General features: G+C 45.1%; 1 pseudogene; it reads right to left on the bottom strand.

Annotated features, from left to right (window-relative positions):
- Positions 1 to 2,094: 2,094 nt before the first annotated feature.
- Positions 2,095 to 5,019, bottom strand: LOC148550650 (uncharacterized; annotated as a pseudogene).
- Between the last annotated feature and the right edge of the window lie 678 nt (positions 5,020 to 5,697).

The following is a 5,697-nucleotide window of genomic DNA, read 5'->3' as shown; positions in this document are numbered from 1 at the left end:
TTTCTGCCGATCTGTTGCTTTATAATCGGACGATGAATGCTTCAGATTAATGCGTCTTGAGAATTTGTAGAATATCTAAAACATTTTTTTTATTCAAAAGAAAGCGCAAATATATACATGTTGGAGTTTTTCATCCTTTTAAGTCGGATAATATCTGGATCTCAACTTGGTGCCTCATTAAAAAACTTTTTCAGGAAAAAGAGTGCATCCTATGATGAGATCTTTTACCTTTTCTAGCTATAGTACCTTCTTAGATTGCAGGCATGCCACGATCTGGGAAGCTCTCGTCCATCGAGTTCGGACAGTCTGTAGTAGCCCTTCCCAAGTACTTCTATGACTCGGTAGGGTCCTTTCCAGTTTGCTGCCAACTTTCCTTCTCCGGGTCGAGTTGTTCCAATATCATTTCGGATTAGGATGAGATCATTCTCTGCGAAAACTCTTGGCACTACCTTTTGATTATATCTTGAAGCCATTCGGCGCTTTAGCACTTCTTCCCTGATCCGAGCTCTTTCTTGGATTTTCGGAAGTAGGTCGAGTTCTTCTCTTTGAAGTTGAGAGTTGGCTTCTTCATTGTAGTGGACTACTCTAGGCGACCCTTCTTCGACCTCTACTGGGATTATTGCCTCCACTCCGTACGCTAATCGGAACGGTGATTCGTTTGTGGTGGAATGTGGCGTAGTTCGATATGCCCATAGGACCTGTGGAAGTTCTTCAGCCCAAGCTCCCTTCGCATCTTACAGTTTTCGTTTCAACCCAGCCAATATGACTTTGTTGGCAGCTTCGGCTTGCCCGTTGGCTTGAGGATGTTCGACGGAGGTGAACTGGTGCTTTATGTTCAAGTCGGCTACTAATTTCCTGAAGCCTGCATCTGTGAATTGAGTGCCATTGTCTGTGGTGATGTAATATGGAACCCCGAACCTTGTGACAATGTTCCTATATAGGAATTTCCGGCTTCTTTGAGTAGTGGCATTGGCTAGGGGCTCTGCCTCAATCCACTTTGTGAAATAGTCTACTCCGACTATGAGGAATTTGACTTGTCCTGATCCCTGGGGAAAGGGTCCGAGAAGATCAAGTCCCCATTTTGCAAATGGCCAAGGCAAAGTTAAGCTGATGAGCTCTTCTGGCGGGGCGATGTGAAAGTTGGCATGTTTCTGGCATGGGGGACATGTCTTTACAAATTCTGTAGCTTCCTTTTGTAGAGTTGGCCAGTAAAATCCCACCCAAAGTACCTTTTTAGTGAGCGCTTGTGCTCCGAGATGATTGCCACAAATACCGTTGTGTACTTCCTCTAAAACTTCCCTTGTGTTAGAGGTCGGCACACATTTTAACAATGGTATTGAAATTCCTCTTTTGTATAGGGTGTTGTTTATGATGGTGTAGTACTGAGCCTCCCGTTTTAACCTCTTTGCTTCCTTCTCATTTGTGGGGAGTGTTTCTTTTTTGAGGTAATTAATTATGGGGGTCATCCATCCTTGATCCTGACTTGTTATAGCTATGACTTTTTCTGCTTCCGAGATTGACGGGTTCTGTAGCATTTCCTGGATGAGGCTTCTATTGTTGCCCCCTGTTTGGTGTTGGCTAGCTTTGAGAGTGCATCAGCTCGGGCGTTTTGTTCGCGGGTATGTGGCAGATCCTATATTCCCTAAGTTGTCCGAGCTGTTCTTTGGTTATATCCAAATACTTTTTCATGGTGGGATCTTTGGCTTGGTAACTCCCTGTTATCTGTGAGGTGACTACTTATGAGTCGCTGAAGATGTTGAGTTTTTGAGCTCCAACCTCCTTAGCCAGCTTCAAACCAGCTAGTAACGCTTCATATTCTGCCTGGTTGTTTGAGGCCGGGAACCCAAATTTGAGGGAAAGCTCAACTTGGGTTCCTTGGTTGCTTTCTATTATCACACCTGCGCCGCTTCCAGTCTTATTTGAAGACCCGTCCACGTAGAGATTCCTTTCTGTGGGGGTTTTCAGGGTATCTGTGAATTCTGCAATGAAGTCGTCCAAGTATTGTGATTTGATGGCTGTCCGAGCTTCATATTGGAGGTCGAATTCGGACAACTCGACTGCCCATTGTAAAATTCTGCCTGCTAGATCTGTTTTCTACAGTATTCCCTTTATGGGCTGGTCAGTCCGAACCTTAATGGTGTGGGCCTGGAAGTACGGGCGAAGTCGTCGAGATGTCAGTATGAGAGTGTAGGCGAACTTTTCTATTTTTTGGTAGTTCATCTCGGATCCCTGCAGCGCTTTACTGATGAAACATACAGGCTGTTGCCCTTTGTCGTCCTCTCGAACCAGTGCTGAGGCTACTACCTGACTTCCTACTGCAAGGTATAATACGAGTGGTTCTTCCTCTCGTGGTCGAGCTAGGATAGGTGGTCGTCCCAAGAAGTTTTTGAAATCCTGGAAGGCTTGCTCGCATTCTGTTGTCCATTCGGACTTCTTTCCTTTCCTTAAAGTGGCATAGAAGGGGAGAGATTTTATCGCTGATCCTGCTAAGAATCTGGATAAGGCTGCCAATCTCCCGTTAAGTTGTTGTACCTCTCTGACACAAGTTGGGCTCTTCATGTTGAGTATAGCTTGGCATTTGTCTGGATTTGCTTCAATTCCTCTTTGTGTGAGCATGAAACATAAGAATTTGCCCGCTTCTACTGCAAAGGTGCACTTTGTGGGATTGAGTCGCATGTCATGCTTCCTTATAGTGTCGAACACTTAGGCTAGGTCGGACAATAATGTTTCTTCGCTTTGTGTCTTTATTAACATGTCGTCCACGTAGACTTCCATGATTTTTCCGATATGATCTGAAAAGACTTTATTCATTAGCCTTTGATAAGTAGCTCCCGCATTTTTGAGACCGAAAGGCATCACAATGTAGCAGTAATTTGCTTTTGGCGTAAAAAACGATGTCTTTTCTTGATCTGGTGGATACATGGAAATTTGGTTGTATCCGGAATATGCATCCATAAATGAGAGGTATCTATATCCGGAGGAAGCATCTACCAAGGCGTCGATACTTGGGAGTGGGTAAGGATCTTTGGGACAGGCTTTGTTGAGGTCGGTGTAGTCGGTGCACATTCGCCACTTCCCATTTGATTTTTTCACCAAGACGACGTTAGCTAGCCATAGTGGGTACTTGACTTCTCTTATGAATCTTGCCTCCAGTAGTGCTTGTACTTGTTCTTCCACAGCTTGGGATCGTTCTGGCCCAAGTTTTCTTCGTCTCTGCTGTACCGGCCGAGATCCTGGATAGACCGCCAACTTGTGACTCATTAACTTGGGGTCTATGCCTGGCATGTCTGCGGATTTCTATGCGAAGAGATCGACATTATCTCGTAAGAACTGTACTAGTAATTCTTTTGCGTATCCCTTCAGGATCGTGCCAATATTAGTTGTTTTGTCCGAGGTATCCCCGATCTGAACTTTCTCTATTTCTCCTTTGGGTTGTGGACGGAGTTCTTCACGTCTCTGAACTCCACCAAGCTCAATTGTATGGAACTCTTCTCCTCTACCTCTGAGGTTTAGACTTTCATTATAACAGCGGCATGCCATCTTTTGATCTGCTTTTATCGTAGCTATCCTTTCTGTAGTTGGGAATTTCATGCATAGATGTGGAGTCGAGACTATTGCGCCGAGTTGATTTAGTGTTGTCCGACCTATTAGGGCATTGTAGGCTGAACTCACGTCGACCACAATGTAGTCTATCTTGAGTGTTCTGGATTGGTTCCCTTTTCCGAAGGTTGTATGTAGTGACATGTATCCCAGTGGTTGTACTGGGGTATCTCCCAGTCCGAACAGGCTGTTCGGGTATGCTCTAAGCTCCTTTTCTTCTAAGCTGAGTTTGTCGAAGGCAGTTTTGAATAAGATGTCGGCAGAACTCCCTTGGTCTTTTAATGTGCGGTGGAGATTGGCGTTTGCCAGTATGATGGTGATGACCATGGGATCGTTGTGTCCTGAGATGATACCGGATGCGTCTTCTTTGGTGAACGTGATTGCAGGGATGTCGGGTGCTTCCTCCTTCCCTTCGACATGATATACTTCTTTGAGATATCTTTTGCAGGATGATTTGGAGATTCCACCTCCTGCAAATCCTTCGTGTATCATATGGACATGTCTTTCTGGCGTACGAGGTGATCGCTCAGCTCGTCCGACGTCTTCATCTCTTCGTCTTTTTCTTTGTTCATCATCTCGGGTGGCTAGATACCGATTTAGTTTTCCTTCCCTTACTAACTTTTCTATGATGTTTTTTAAGTCGAAGCACTCGTTGGTGGAATGTCCTCGGACCCGATGATATTCACAGTATCCGTTCCGATTTTCTCCTTCTTTTTTGCCTTTGAGTGGTCGAGCTGGGGGTATCTTTTCTGTGTTACAGACTTCTTTGTAAATATCCACAAGGGACACCCGAAGAGGGGTGTAATTATGATACTTTTTAATTTTTTCGCCTGTTCGATCTTCCTTCTTCTTGGATTCTTTATCTTTATCTCGGTAGGTGAAACCGGATTTCGAGGCTTCTCCAAGTCGAGAATTTTCTTCCATGTTAATGTACTTCTCAGCCCGCTCTTGTACCTCATCTAGGGATGTGGGATATTTTTTTGATATAGATTGGCTGAAGGGTCCTTCTCGTAGGCCGTTGATGAGGCCCATGACGGCAGCCTCTGTTGGTAAGCTTTGTATGTCTAGACACGTTTTGATGAATCTTTCTATGTAGTTGCGGAGACTTTCCCGATCTCCTTGCTTGATACCTAGTAGACTGGGGGCGTGCTTAGCCTTGTCTTTTTGGATGGAGAATCTGGCCAAGAATTTTTTGGCCAGGTCGTCAAAGTTGGAGATGGACTTTGGAGGTAGGTTGTCGAACCATCTAATTTCTGTCTTCGTGAGAGTCGTTGGAAAAGCTTTGCAGCGAATGGCGTCTGAGGCGTCGGTGAGGTACATTCTGCTTCTGAAGTTGCTGAGGTGATGGTTGGGATCTGTAGTGCCATCATACAAAGTCATATCCAGAAGTTTGAAGTCTTTAGGGATTTTAGTCTTCATGATTTCCCTAATGAATGGATCCTGATCTTTGCGAGAGTTGTCTTCAGGGGTTGTCCGGGTAGTCTTTGCTTTGAGATCGGCTTCAAATTGTAGAAGTTTATCTTCTAATTCTCGACGTCGCCTTACCTCTCTTTGTAGATCCTTGCCGACTTCTTGCTGGTACTAGCTTTCTTTTTCGAGTTGCTTTAGGCGATCTTGAAGTGCTTCTATTACTCCCGGATGTGATGAGTTTTTGTCTCCGTTAGATTCTGGAGTGTCTTTTGGTGTGGCACCCGTGTTTTTGTGCGGCGTTCTGTCCTCTAAATTTGAGTTGTGGTCGTTATCCTGTTTGTCCGCCATGGTGATGAGATGACTTCCAGGTTCCGCGGCAACGGCGCCAATGTTTCGAGGGTTACCTGAAACTGTAGGTCGATCTCGGATGAGATCTTCTGTACTGGTCGGAGATGACATGTTTGGCTGGCTGGTGGCGGCCGGAGCTGTTGTGTCCGACTTGTTGGCTGACTTCTGATCCTTGGTCACCGGAGGGTGGGGGGTACCTGCAAGAGACTCCGATGCTTAAGTTAGCACGGATATTAAGCAGGTTTATTGTAGAATCAGAGTATGAGATATACCTGGGTGCTCCAGTGTATTTATAGTAGTGTGGGCTGACCTTTCCGATAAGATAAGTTAGTTATCTTA

The sequence above is a fragment of the Arachis ipaensis genome, chromosome B7, assembly GCF_059453495.1.
Source record: "Arachis ipaensis isolate K30076 ecotype BB chromosome B7, ASM5945349v1, whole genome shotgun sequence".
Lineage (NCBI taxonomy): Eukaryota > Viridiplantae > Streptophyta > Magnoliopsida > Fabales > Fabaceae > Arachis > Arachis ipaensis.
The sequence above is the reverse complement of the archived record's forward strand: the minus strand, read 5'-3'. Positions and strand labels throughout refer to the sequence as shown.